Source organism: Haemaphysalis longicornis, unplaced genomic scaffold (genome assembly GCF_048455015.1).
Source record: "Haemaphysalis longicornis isolate Haplotype H1 unplaced genomic scaffold, Haemaphysalis longicornis Haplotype H1 scaffold_1, whole genome shotgun sequence".
Lineage (NCBI taxonomy): Eukaryota > Metazoa > Arthropoda > Arachnida > Ixodida > Ixodidae > Haemaphysalis > Haemaphysalis longicornis.
Genome location: NW_027526203.1, coordinates 429,806,121 through 429,821,040, shown reverse-complemented (window position 1 = coordinate 429,821,040; position 14,920 = coordinate 429,806,121). Strand labels below are relative to the sequence as shown.

At 48.3% G+C, this 14,920-nt stretch overlaps 1 protein-coding gene and 1 long non-coding RNA gene across 4 annotated transcripts in view; one reads left to right on the top strand and one right to left on the bottom strand.

Annotated features, from left to right (window-relative positions):
• The window catches only part of LOC144155706 (uncharacterized), a 435,813-nt gene that overhangs the window by 59,135 nt on the left and 361,758 nt on the right, over positions 1 to 14,920 (top strand). The window lies entirely within an intron of this gene.
• The window catches only part of LOC144155705 (protein-L-histidine N-pros-methyltransferase), a 229,924-nt gene that overhangs the window by 72,734 nt on the left and 142,270 nt on the right, over positions 1 to 14,920 (bottom strand). The window lies entirely within an intron of this gene.

Genomic DNA, 14,920 nt, shown 5'->3' with positions numbered 1-14,920 from the left:
CATTCCTACTTTATTTTAGATTCATTTGGTTCACTTTGATTTCTATGAATGCACTTTGATTTGATTTATTTCACTTAGCCAAGCAATACAATTTACTCTGAATTTTTAAAATCCAATCTGATTCCTCGTAATTGCAGTGGCCTCATTCTTTGAACCAACTTTGAACCTTCAGTAACTTAACTCATTTTAGGATGCTGGCGATACGGTTTTAGTTACTTTAATTGAATTTGATATAGCTAATTCATTGAGTGATCCGCTTTAATTCGCTCTTATTCAAATTATTTCACTTTAAATAACTTGATTCGCATAGATTTCTCACCGTTTGTTTTGTTTCTTTTCGTAATTAAGTTTGATTAATCTTAATTCACTTTCGTTCCATTATTTACTTTTATCCAACCCAATTTATTTATTTATTTATTCTTTTTAATTAGTTCAGTTTCATCTTAATACGCTGTGAAATCTGTAAATTAACTTTCATTCCTCTGTATTCACCTTGATCGATCTTACGTAATTCACTAAGTAATCCATTTAAATTACTTTGATTCCTTTTAGTTCGCATTGATTCTTAAGTTGGTGTGTTTTTAATTCGCTTTTTCCCGTGCTATTTCACTTTGAGTATAGCTTCACCTTGTCATCCTTGAATCCTTCTATATTCGCCTTTCCATCCACTCATGCTTGGGTTCGCTCTAACGGCCGTTAACTCCCTGGAGGCGCCCAGGAGCTTTTTTTGTACGACGGGTGTTGACTGGCGGCTTTCGCTCAAGGACTTTCCAGGTCGGTTGAATAACAAGACATGAAAGACCTTCGTGTTGTCTCAAATTCTCGTAATCATATTAATTAATGTTGTCATATAATAGGTTTATCGTATTATCAGTGTTGTGCTCCAAAAGCCCTTTTCCTGCGTGGAAGAAAATGCACAACATTATCGTGAACAATCCTGCACTCACACTCTTCAGTGTCTTCATTGACCTCAAAGCATGGACATTTGAACGATAAAAGCAGCTCTAGGAAATTCAACCGTCAGCGCCGTCGATCGGCTACCAACAGTGACGCATAAATTCGCAGCGCACAACGCGCGATTACACGTAGCAGGTTGACAGAACGATGGCGCGGCAGTTTTTTTCCTTGAGCAAAGGCGCAGCAGGCGGAAGTTGAGCAACGCCCGTTCTGCGTGCGCCTCGCGGCCAGTGCCGTCAACAGCCCTCCTGGCGGCGCAAAAATCCTCTGCAACGGCGGCGGCCAAAAACGCCAACAAAGACATGCTGGTCGTGTCAGGGTGGCCGCGCACGCGCAGATGCAAGGTATCTCGAACTGGGTGTCACCGATAGGTGTCGTCCGTGCAGCCTGCGGCATGCCGGTCGAGTGTTAGACAAGTGTGTGGCGGTCTGTATGTATACGTACGTACCAGCGGATACATTTTCGTTTGGAGCTGGACAAACATCATAGCCACGACCAGGTCAGGTTTTCACCCCGCGCTTTATTTGTATACCTCGGCGTAACAACAGCCTTTTCTGTACAAAAAAGGCCTATCCACGAGACACCACGCAAATTTTTTTTTCCAGAAATGCAACGCTTTGGCTAATCTCATTACTGAAATAAAACAACAGTAGAAAAAAAATCGACATTTATACCTCGTGGTAGAGAGGTTGCAAAAACTAAGCTTTACGAGCACACAGCCAATTTCGGCTACATTGCTAGGTGGAGCAGCAACGTGCGAAAAAGAGAAAACATGAGGACAATTACTTAGCGACATCAAAATCGACTACCGTTACAGCAACCTGTCGATGGACATCCAGAATAATGGCTGTTCCAATGAGCGCCATGTGGGTTTCAGCAACACCCCTAGCGGAATGAAAAGCCCGCAGGTCATTCGAGACACACTCGTTCTGCGCTCTTTGGTTTTCTGTATTGTTATCACTTGACGACGGCGGGGAAAGGGAGGAAGAGCTCAATAGACGGCGGCGCGGCTGCGATCCACATTAGCGGCACCTGGCACTCGGTGTTCCAGACGAACGCCGAGGGATCCAAGCCTCCCTCCCACACGTGACACCGAAAACGATGGCGCCCACCGCAACCACCAACTGCCGGTTAAGTCAGCTATCTTCCCTAATACACAGCTGCCGACGGCCATACCTACAACCCGCTGCCACACGGAGCGAGCAAAACAAGCAACAAAAGCGCCGCTCACCCTCGACATTTATACAACTGCTGACATGAGCAAGCCTCAGCCAACCTGCATTGTACGATCTTTCCATTTTGTCGTTTTTGCGTGGTTCGTTCGAAATTTTCTTCGTTTTGCAACTCGAAATTTTGTTAACGAAGTTTAGCTTCGTGAATCGTGCATCCACAGTTTTGGTAGGCCTCAGATGACAGACTGAAATGACGTCCACAATGGCCCATTCTCTCTCTCTCTCTCTCTCTCTCTCTCTCTCTCTCTCTCTCCTCTCTCTCTCTCTCTCTCTCTCTCTCTCTCTCTCTCTCTCTCTCTCTCTCTCTCTCTCTCTCTCTCTCTCTCTCTCTCTCTCTCTCTCTATCTATCTATCTCTCTCTCTCTCTCTATCTCTCTCTCTCTCTCTCTCTCTATCTCTCTATCTCTCTCTCTCTCTCTCTCTCTCCGTCTGTCTGTCTGTCTGTCTCCATGTGCGTATGCACAGGCGCGCAGTCTTTAATTTTTTATACAAAGGGCGTGACATGTCTGTGTCTTCCATCTTTGTGCTTAAAGGGGTCATGCAGACAAAACACAAGTTTGGTTCATTCGAAAGATTGCCTCGTTATAACCCTGATGACACCACTTTTAACGTAAACTTCGCTCAAATAAGCTATATAATTAGGAAAAAAGGGAATGGCCATGCGACTCACTAGCTCATTTCCCGCAACAAAACCTATGATGTCACATGCCGAGCTGCGCGATTGGCTGAGGCCGGCAAAAGGAAACGCAAATTAGGCAGGGCTTCTAAGCTTTCCGAACGAGCGATTTGCGCTTAAATTTAAGGTACTTTCTTTTTGTAGCAGCCAGAATTGTATGAACAATAAAAGTTACGAACGAACACGTAAACACTGAAGCAGTTAGTGCGGCACTTTGCCGACTGACACTGCCTAACACAGTCGTCGACGCGTTGGAACTGACCAACTGACATAAGCGGCACGGTCACTTACATGTCCATGTTTGTCTAGTCATAGCTTACGTTTTAGAAAAAGAATAGTATGAACCCTAATGAATGAATGAATGAATTTATTCATACAGGAGAGGTCGAACGCCTCATGTTGGGGAAAGGGAAGAGTGGAAAGGGGGAAAAATGTTTGCAGGTGGCATGAGTTCGTTTCACACAACCGCCCCGCACACGGACCACTTAGTGAAGGTCATTCGGGGGAAAGTAACTTTCCGAGAGGATCGACTGGTGGCTTGGTGATGTCTTCATGTCCGCCCCGCACTCGGACCACCTCAAGTCCACTGTACAAGGTTGGCATCTTTCGCGAAAGACCAGAGGGACATGTACGTTTCTATTTGGTTTTGCTGTGGCTGAATCCATTCTTAATATGTGCGAACATAGTGTGGTTTGTGTCTCCACCTTTCTTCATCCAGCTTGTCACATTCCCATATAAAAATACGGCAGGTATAGAAGTGCGGTCAGAAGCAAACTGCGAACACTGGCCCTTCAGCGGTATTGCAGCGCTATCTATGAAGGTGGGCGATAAACAAGATAACCAAACCACGGCCTCCGCGATCGGCTGCCGGCGGCGGAGGCCGTGACCAAACGGCCGTCTGTGAGATGGTAGAAGCCCTGGTCAGTAGGCTATCTTTAGTTTTAAGTACCTGCTCTGAATACGCCATTGTCGATACCACGAAAACACACGATTGAGCGGGAGAATTGAATTTTTTGCTTAGCATATTTATTTTATCAGTGAATAAAGCATTGTTTGCGGCCGGACAAGCGCTGAGGGAAGTATAAAACAATAAGTCTTTCGAATAAAACAAACTCTGTTTGCATGGCCCCTCTAATCATGCCTTGGTGGCAACCAGAAAAGAAAGTAATCACCGCGGTAGTTTGCCGACGAGTTAAGATTTCTTTCATTGTAAACAACCAGTTTTTCGGCTATTGGGTCCAGAAATAGGAACTAGGCCCTTTGAAATCTGCAGTCGAGTACCACTGGTTGCTCTGAAAACAAACGAAGCACAAACTGCTATCTGACCCTACGGCTAGTACACATCATTGTCTTTCCTCCTTATTAAGTGAACGCTGAAATGATCACGTCGAGATAATTCCACGTAACTGTAAAACATGCGACGCACTCAAGCTTATCTCCTACGCGGAATTTACGCGGGGGACAAGCTGGCGATCGACGAAATTGCGCACGCGGCAAGCGCTTACAAATTCTGCAGGCAGCGAGCCCTCCTTTGGCAAGAAGATTGGAAGCGTATGCAGCTGCGGACATTCGGCAATGTCAGAAGGGCTGGACGCGCTCGCCAGCATGGCGACAAGGACGCAGGGGGGAGAGCGGCATCGCCTCACCGAGCGAGGAAAATAAAGCAGCGAGGAGGACAGAGTGCGCGCTTGGCGATCACCGCAGTAATCCCGCCGCATGGGTGGCGGTGGTAAATCAAACAGGATGATCACAGATGTGCGCAGAGAAAAGATGTAAGGCCGCGCGGGCTCAGCGGCCAGGCGCGGCGGCATCAATAAAACCATGCGACGAGGGCGCTCCGTCGCTGCCGCGCACGCAACTGCAACAAAGCGGCGGCGTGCTTTATGGAGCCACTCCGCCGCCATACAATATGCATCCACGCCTACGACGCGACCTCGCACCTTAATTTCTATACCAGGTGCGATCTCAACGCCCCGTGGGTTGCGCCTCGCTTGCTTCCCCCATTTTTCTTTCCGAGCATCGCCCAGCAAGATCACGCGGCCGCGGGAAAAACCGGGTGGAACGCGAGCCTCCTCAGCAAGCACACGCGCCGGCCTGGCAGAACTCGAGAGGTGCCGTTGCTGTTGGCCGCTCTCGCTTGTTCTCTAATTTGAGCTTCTACCTTCGGCGACGTTTCGGCCCTTCTTTTTGGAGCGTTCCAGCGACAACGGCCTTGACAGTAAGTGGTCTTTGTGGCGACTGATGCAGTGGAGGACAGGCACGTTATTGCCTTCTGCAGAAGACTCACGTGAAGCCCACCCTATACACCCGACGAAAGTCCACAACGTCCAGCCGCATCAGCATATTCACGGAAATACTTCCCATAATTAGACCATTCCAGAGGCTAATCTGTGAGTCTTGTACTTGTTTGGAGTGAATGGAAAACGTATTTGTCAGTGGAATTCTTCCTTGCGGCGGCAAACCACAAACCGTCGAGATAAGCTTTTCGAATGTCGGGGTTTAACGAGCCATATAGGTTCTCACAAACAGTATTCCGCAAAAAAGTACTCCTTTGTTTACATTTAGCTACAGCGGTCTGGAATCGAACGTGCGAAGTCGAGCGGCTAAGCACCATAACCAATGTGACATCTAGGCTTTCAGGTTTATAGGGTCCATTGATAAATTCGGTAAATTTCTACACGATGGCGCTGCGACCTTGGCGATGACATCATGGCTGGTAATTCTCATTATGAAATCTAGATTGGGCGAGATACTATCGATATCGTGGATTATCGACAAGAGATCTCAGTGTGTGTGATACAGGCCACTGTTACATGCACGCATTTTCTTCGATGTAACTTACGTGGTTTATAAGTTCATAAAACAACAAATATTAACAAAAATGTCCCCGAAACAAACGCAAGCGCAGGATCCCTTGATTTATCCAAGCGTTCACATCCCATATCGTCGCCCCGTGGCTGAGGTTTCAATTAATTTGGCGGAGTGTGGGGATTCATCCCCGCCATGGCCCGAGCCTCGGCACCGTGTCGGCATGAGCGCGATCATCGAGGGCATGCGGGCCGTGTCGGCCAGCATCAGCCCCGCCGCGACGACAGCTCGACCATGTCCCCTACCCCGTGTTTCCAGTCCGTGAGCAGCCGATCAAGGACAACCGAGAGCCGACGAGATGTGACTAGCCGAGACCTGCTTATCATGCCGTGCCCCAGCATTTTCGTCTGGCGCGGTTCCTAGCACCCTTGGCGGTTCGACGTAGCCTCGTGGGCTTCGCTTTTTCAGGGACCACTCATCACCAAGCCCACCTTGGTCATCCGCGCCGGCAAGGCCTTCGCTGCTTATACGCATATCATCTGGTGATTCACTGAAGCACCCGTCATTCACTGTGGCCTCGACCGGGACGGTCGTCTTTGACCGGGGGACGATGTCACTGGACAGGTGGACAATGCCCCATGGCGCCATGGCACGCCATCGACGACGACGAGGGAGTGGCTGGCGTGCAGCCTGCGCGGGCTGTGTCATGGGAGCCATGTATATACAGTAAATACGCCGGTCACGTCTCTTTGAAAATAGATCGTTCGTCATCAACCGTGGCTCCGTGTCCTGCTGTGACGCAACAATATCTTTCTGCTAACTTCTTTGTGTCCAAGTGCCTTTCTGCTTAAGTAACCGAAGTTAGTTCGAGTTAGGTTTCCCAGCGACTTGCGCCAGACTTACGTGCGGTTCTTGAGTAACACATTTTGTGTGAAAGGTAGACGATTTAAGCGCAGAAAGGTCAGAGTAACTTTCCAGCGGTCAGAAATAATCGTCATGTTAGAGCAAAATATACCGGCGGTACTCAGCGGGCCACTGCAATTTGTTCAACAAGCATACCTGATAAAAAAAAAACAGGACAGATGGTTTGGCTGCGCCAATCACGAAATACATGCGAACGCATGTATCGTTGTGGTCTGCAGCGTTTATATAGAGTAACTGCCAATGCCACTGCTGGTATGATGCTACTTTGTTGGTATGCAACACTGCAGTAGGCGTCAAAGTACACACGCACGATTTAGGGTGCAGGTGCAGATTTATTGCGGTAGACCCTCCTAGTGCTTGCGCTCTAAGTGATTCACTGATTAAGCCATTGATTACTTGGTGCACTTATAGCATGCACCGCGGGCGGCCGTGCATGCCGCCGGCGGTGCATCCCAGGGGGAAACAAGCTAGGTCGACCCCAGCTCCGCTGTTTCTTCAGCCTTGCACCACTAAAGCAAGCTGCGCCATATTTTGCGTTTTAATGGCCCAAAAAAGACTCATCGTCATCATTATAAGCCTGGTTGTGCTCACTGCAGGATGAACGCCTCTTCCAAAGACCCCCAGCCACGTCTATGCTTCCCCCCCAAATTTTCGTAGCTCATTTCTCCATCAAGCCCTTCCCCGACCCTTATTGCGTTTACGGTCTACAGTCAAACCCGACTATAACGAACCCGGATAGAGGAAATTATGCTGTATATCGAACAAAAATAAATCAGTTACGGAAATACACGCGAAACATATACCGCATAAAGAAGTTCACATCTGATACATCGAACTCGGCGCGCCTAGAATGGCCGCCAAAATGCATGGACTCGGAGCGGCGATTGAGATTGACGGAACCCGTCAGTCAGTGAGTCCGGACCAAGGCGGCAGCTCGCCAGCGTTCCTGATGCTGTGCCGAAAGAAGTGCCCTTCGAAGATTTCCTGAGTGTCGACGACGACGTTGCCGTCACTGTAAGCCCCTCAGACGCGGACACCGTCAGCAGCACCGTCGTAATGCTGATGAAAAAGCATCGAGGAGGCAGAAAATGTCGCCAGTGAAAGCCGTCCGACGCTTAATAAAGTGGTTTCGGCACTCGATGTCCTCCGCCAATTATTATTTTTCGATATTGAAGGACACGGACTCGAACTGGTGCAAACAATGTGTGGAGACATTGTTTGCACCAGCTAGCAACTAGCACATGTCTCGAGACAATGTCTCGCGCATTGGGACAATTCCGCGCATTGCGAACTCGTAACAATAAACTCGTTATAGGTGGGTTCGGCTATATCAAACTATTGGATATATCGAACTAATCATGGCGCATATTGCAGTTCGCTATAAGCGGGTTTGACTGATATTGGGAGCCACCCTGTTAAGCGGATGGTCCACCTGTTGCCCCTCATTCGCATCACGTGACCAGCCCATGCCCATTTCCTTCGCCTAATTTGAACTAGAATGCCTTCCACCCGATTCTGTTAATTCCCTAACCCACGCGGCTGTTTTCCTGTCCCTCAGCGTGACCCCTAGCATCTTCCTTGCCATAGCTCGTCGGGCCGATGTAAGGTTCCTTTCAAGTCGATTAGTGAGACCCCAAGTGTCCGCCCCGTACGTCAGTACTGGAAGAACGCATTGGTTAAATACCAGACTTTTGAGGGAGAGAGGAAGCTTACTGGTTAGGATACCTGAATTCTTAACGAAAGCAGCCCACCCCATGCTAATTCTGCGGGTAATTTCATTTTCATGCTTTGGATAAGCAGGTATGATTTGCCCAAGGTAGACGTACTCGCCTACTGTTTCCAACGCTTCGTTAGCTACCTTAATGCTTTGCATCAGTAGATATGATTTGCCCAAGGTAGGCGTACTCGCCTACAGCTTTCTACCATTCGTTACCTTCCTTAAAGTCACGTGTTTTGGCATGCTGATGGAACATTAGCTTCGATTCTTTATGCGTATTTTTAAGCTTGCTTCCCCATTTCCGAGCACAATTGGCAAAGCATGCGCTGCAACCAAAAAGACTATCCCCTTCAAAATGGTATGCGCTTTGTGTTCACACTTGAGCAGGCGCGAAAGCTGGCTTTACTGTTATAACACCCTATCTGCGGTGGTGCACGGTTTACGGGCGGCGCAACTCTTTTCCTTGGTATTTTTTTGCTAATGCTACCGAAGCTAGCTCAAGCTTAAACAGCTCCGCTGGTAATAAATTATGCCCATTCGCTTTGTTTTAAGCACTGTGAGGTACAAAGTATCACCCGCTCGTAGGAAATTTTCGAGCCCGCGTCTGCAAAAGCGTAGAAAATACCTCCAGCTTTGGAGGTCTTTTACATCTTTTTTCTTAGGTTCCAGTACCGTAATTTGTAGCTTTACGCCCATGTGACAAAAATGGTCTTGAAATAATAAACACCCTACTTAGAAGGCGTTGAAAGGATGTGGAATAGGTGTTTGGCTTTTAATATTTATTTAATAATAATAGTTTATAATTTATAAATAATTTATAATAGGTGTTTGGCTTTTAATGGTTTATTGAACATAATAACTACAGCACTTTTTCCACTCCGCGGCAGGATGAAAACTTTTTTTCAAATCCGCATGCTGACTTGTATGTGCTCACAGTAAAATGCTTAATTCCAAAATTATCGCACTTGATTTTTTTTGTGTGTGTGTGAGAATCCCACGGACTCTATCACAGGACTTTCCTCTGCTGGCTATAAAACCAAACAGAGCTGACGTAGTCGTAAGGTAAGTAAGTATATACTAGCTCTCCCGCGGCATCCCTTTGCTCAATTCATTCGTGGTCCAAGTGTGGCTCGTGCGTGTAGGATATGTGTGTATGTCGTAGTGCGCGCTCAGCCGATCCACGTTTTCACGCGCAGCTCCACAGCCCACACCCTTATTTTAGGGTGTTAAGCAGCCTTAGACCCTTATTTTAGGGTGTTCACAAGGACACCTTTTTGTTACCCTTACACCATTTTTTAGTCAAAACACATTTTAAAGGATGCCATGGGACAAGATTCTTCCACCCTTTTCGGCCAAGAAAGGTGTAAAAAAGTTTAGTGTGAACCTGTACTGGAAAAGGAGGACCACTGGTCACGATGGAAAAAAGGGAGGGAGGTAAAGGAGAAATTAACAAATGCCGGTAGTTTAAGGGCCGTATTCTGAGTCCCTTCTCCACTCGATTTGCTCTTTCCACTCGGCAGAGGAGAGGATTCCGGCAATGCTTATGCACGGGGAAATCGATTTCAAGACTCTTCTCCTCCACTGTAGGCTCGAGTGGAGGAAGGACTCGGAATAGCAGGGTAAGTCTCAGTTCACCGAACGAATGGGCCAGTAATGGGTTGCCACTGAATCAGCCGTGATTCGTTGTCGCGAGAAATTATGACCCGATAACTATGAGACGGCATGCGTTAGGAGAGGCAAGTATAGCCTCAAATAGGCTAGAAATAAGTCATTTATGTCAGAAGTGGCTTTCCACCACACTGTCAGTTTTGGCTACGACAGACGGCGTTGTCGTCGCCGCAAAGTAATGAACAAAGTGACAGTGTTCTCATTATCAGTGCGGTCTACATGACGCTACACTACGCATGCAAAAGGATTATGTGAAATTCTTAAATTATTTGCAAAATCCCCCAGCTGACGCACCGCTGTATCGCCATCCCTTCTTTTTCTAATATCTCAGTGCTTTAAGAGACCAGGAAGACAACATACACCCTTGCTTTATTTTTAAGAACTAGCCTTTGATAACTCACCAAACTTTACACCGGCCTCGAAAGACGCTGGTTTCACCAGGAAAAGACCGCGAATATTGACGAAATTTCGAATTTCGCGCTATTCAATGTCTGAAGTCACGTCATTGGTGCTGTACCAAAAACAGAGCAATAGACGCGTTAGCTCCATACAAGCGCTTATTCGGTGACAGTCTCACATTATTAATAATGCGGTAGCTGTTGTCCGCGGCAGCCAATCGCACAAAATAGCCCCTGCCACGTCACAGGGGGGGTGCGAGAAAGCGGCTGGTGCGTGGCCACCCTTCCATCTATTTTCCTTATTACCTAGCTTAATAACTGTTCGAAGTATGCATTTAAGTTGGTCAGATCGCTATTTTAACGCGGCAATCTTTGGATTGAGGCAAACTGTGTTTTCCCTCACATGATGCCTTCAAACGACCATGAAAAGTCTGCGCTCCCGCCTGAATCTACATATGCTCGTTCCAAAACAGCCACGTTTAACGAAATGCGATATAGATAAAGTCTTTGGTTCACGCATTGGGGGGATAAGCTGGTCACGGCCGCTTTGAAGTAGCAGAGACGAGATAACTGATTTTTAAATGCCTCTTACTTTCCTCCCGCATCTACCTCCTCATTATCTCCCTCCCGTATCCCTTTTTTTCTTTCTTGAGCACAGAAAGCAGCCAAGCAGGAAGCAAAGGAAGGAAGGGGCCCCCCAGCCCTGTCGCTTCTTGCGTCCGTTCAGCATTCGAATTTCTCCGGCCCCGGAGGTGCAATATGCCAGAAGCAGAGCTGCTTTCACCTCCTGCATGATGTATACCTTCCTCCAGCAGACTTCGCTCTCGCGCGGCAAGGATGCACAGGGAGGAGAAATACTTATTTCATAGAGCACCACCAGCGGCGACAGCCATACCACTCGGCCCGAATATAAAAAAAAAAAAGAAGAAAAAAGACGCGCGCCCGGTCTCTCCTTATAGATGCACTTTACGCTTCAACCTCTTTAGAGTTAAAGGGAGAGATACAGAGTGAGGGAGATATTGGTGAAGGAAGAAAGAAAGACCCACGCAAAAAAAAAAAAAAAAACCCAAATACCGCACCACGCACGAGATATCCTGCAGCAGCAGCACAAACAACAACACGAAAAAAAGTAAGGTTCGCAGCGCACGTGGAAGTTTCCGAGAGCCATGCAAGAAACCGGCAACCCAATTCAATGAACTTGTGAGTCATCAACGCAAGCAAATGCAGATCCCCCAATTTCTCGTCTTTTTTGGGCCCTCCCTTCGGCGCGGGTACAGCTTCTTTTTTTCTCTCTGGTCCCTTCCGCATCCATACATCTGGAGCAGGAGCGCACTTGCAGTCCGATCGGGCGCGTCCCTCTTTGTGCATTCGAGTAAGTAAACAAGTAAACAGGTTTCGCCCAGGGGTTCGAGCCGCTCCTTGCAATTACTCACCGCTCCCGATGCCGAGCCAGCCTCCAGCACGCACGCGCAGCGGTAAATAGAGAAAGAAAAAAACAAGGACGGGAGCGAAAGAGATGCCCTGGCCGCCACCCCGGCGCTCTCGCGAAATTCAAAAGTCGGCCGTATTTCGACTCAGCCCTGCTGCAGAGCGGATAGGAAACGGCCAACGGGTGCGCATCCCAGCAATGAGCACCGCGGCAGGAGGGGCAGGCGGGGGTGAAGAGAAGAAAAGAGGCAATCTCGCGCTCCGCACTCATGAGCCATTCGCGCACAGCGGGACTCCCTCACTTATCGGGACAAATTCGCTTGGCGAGAAAATTATTTCTATCTACTCAAAAGTTAAGTCATGCGAACTCTAACGGGCCAGAGTTCGATCCCTTAGAGGACGAAAAAAAAGAATGCCATAACGCGACGTGGAGATAAAGCCGCTTCCACTGTAAAAGCGACAGTCTCAGGAACTCTTGGCGAAAACAAACAGCGCGGCGTAAACAACTAGACATCGTCTTATGTTCCGTTCCTGTGAAAAGCTGTTCCAGTGTGGCAAATAAGACTCATTAACTGCCGCACGGTACTATGTGGACCGAGAAGAAAAACAGCATAAGACGCCGGGTGGGGGGTAGGATTACCCTCACTTCCCATGCTGACGATTATGATTGTAGCTATGGCGATAGGGATAGTATGACGCACGTAGGGACAAATGTTTGCTTGAAGACAGGCCTCCTCCTGTCCTGTATGACCAAAACCACCATGCCCACGGCAACGTGTTTCGCCAGCTGATCTTTAACCATGGATTCCGCAATATCCAGGATATGGTGTTACAGTGAGACTATGCGACAAAGTCGGCTCCCCTCTTCAAGAAAGAAAAAAGAGGGGGCGTCAGCAGCGCAAAATGACGTCTCAAGCCACGGTACAGCCACGTGTCCGCTCCAGCTCTGCGCCGAGTCCCTTCGTTGTCGGAGGTGATAGCTGTTCAGCGCCTGCCGCGTCACTTGCGTTAGGATCACCCCTGCATCCACAGAGCTCACCTTGTGACGGCGAGAAGATTGCACAGAAATGGTTAGCTAGCGCGCGCTAACTTGCACTACATTCATTCGCTTGTGGCGGCAGCCCGCGTACGGTTACCGCCGTTGGCAGCCGAAACCCTCAAGCTCAACCTTCAAGCACTGGCTGCTCTAATTACGTTTCACTTTCGTATTCAGTAAATTTAATTCGCAGAATGACAGAGCGCGTGGGGTGAGGGGTGGTGTCAGCGAGCAGGCGGTGGCATTCGCTGCCGTGGCGCTCCGTTCGCACTGTTGCCTACCTCGTGGCTAGCGGGACGTCAAGTCGAAGCGGTGGCGGACGTGCCCGCCGCACAGCGTGTCGATGCATCCGTCACCGCTTGTACGCGTTGTGAAATGGAGTCTGCAGCGACTGCAGGCCGAGTAAGCGGCAAAAGACGATGGCATGTGAATGACGGCGACGAAATTCCGACACTGGCGGACAACATGAGGAGCGATAGGCAGCCAATGCCGCTACTGAAGAGAGCAAACGACACCTCCGAGGCAGTAAGAACGCAAAGCACGGTTAGCACGGTGTGCGAGGGGAGTGCGAGAAACGACGCGTGTTGCGAGCTTCGAAAGCTCGAGCAAGGCCGCGGTGCATGGGGCCGAGACTCAAGTCCGGTGGGGACTTGACGCTCGCCGGTGGGGAGGCATTCTTAAAGTGCTGACACGAAATTTTTCAGTTATGTTTTCTTTCGCTGCTACGAGTGCCTACCAGCCACTAATCATAGAATGGTACCTTAGATGGTCGACCGCGGCGTAAATATTTATTTACAGCCTCGTTTATTCGCGTCAGTTTCGACTGCGGCTAAATGAACAACGAGGCGGCCGCCATCACAGGAGGGCGCTCATGACATCACTGTTCTTGTCTCACCACGGCCGGTCTTGACGCGCAAGCGCGTGCGTCCTGACCGGTTGCGGTCGCACACGCCCGCGTAGCGTGACGTCAGTCCCAAAACTGTGACGTGATGCACAAGGGGAAGCAGCGAGCCAACAGCAGTTAGCGCGTTGGCTAAGTCACGGGAGCCCTGACGTCGGCAGTTTGGGGGCGAGGCGCTCATCGCGTCATTCTGATGCCGATGCCGAAAGGGTATCCGTTCTGAGCTTCTTGCTGCGAGCAAAAATTAAAATTGGTTTAAAATATGTTATACTTAACGCTTACGGTTGAAGCTTCCTTGGAGATATCTTCATATACAAATAAAGCTTTTTACGTAGTTATGTCAGCTTTGAAATTTCTTCTCAGTACTCCCTCGAAGATCTACCAATGAATCTTAAATTAGCTTTGTCTCCTGAGAAATACGTGAATGATGCGAAGAATCAGGGCCCATAATAAAGCGTGAAGATCAAACACTTAATCAACGCACAAAAAATTATGTTCCCACTGACCATCTTCGGCCTGGGTAGGAGCAAATAGCCCGCACATGATTCTGCCAGAAGACCAGGACTACGGTTGCGCAGTGCCACAAATGCAGTAAAGCGTCGAATGCCGCTTCCGTAACGCAGTCCCCCACCCTTTCAAGATATACAGGAATAAAAAAGGAATGAAAGAAAAAAAGATAAAAGGAATGAATTAATGAATAAAAACGAAGGAAAAGAAAGAAATAAAAGAAAGGAAAGGACAACGCTATTCGCGGAGAAAGCAAAAGTATTTCCATAAGAATTCAATTCTGTTATTCTCATTTTGTGCACTTATTGCTCAGCAAGCGTTGTCCGAGCATCACCAAATGAGAAAAAAGCTTACACTGGGTATTTTATTTGCACATGAGCACATCTTTTATGATCCTCTACATTCTTATTATTACTGCGCTTGGGGGGCCGTTAACGATCCAGTACCAAATACCATAGAATGTAAAAATAGCGTGGCTTGCCTGCAACGATGAAAACAGCAGCTACTCGTAATTGCGAACTACAGCAACATAGACGCCAAACGATGGCGCTTGAGAGCATGGAGGAGTGTGCACTTTTTTGGCTGAGCAACGATTAGGGGAAAGCAGTCGGCAACTCGTGCGGGCGTGGGTGTTTAATTGAAATATTTAAACAACATGAATATTTTGA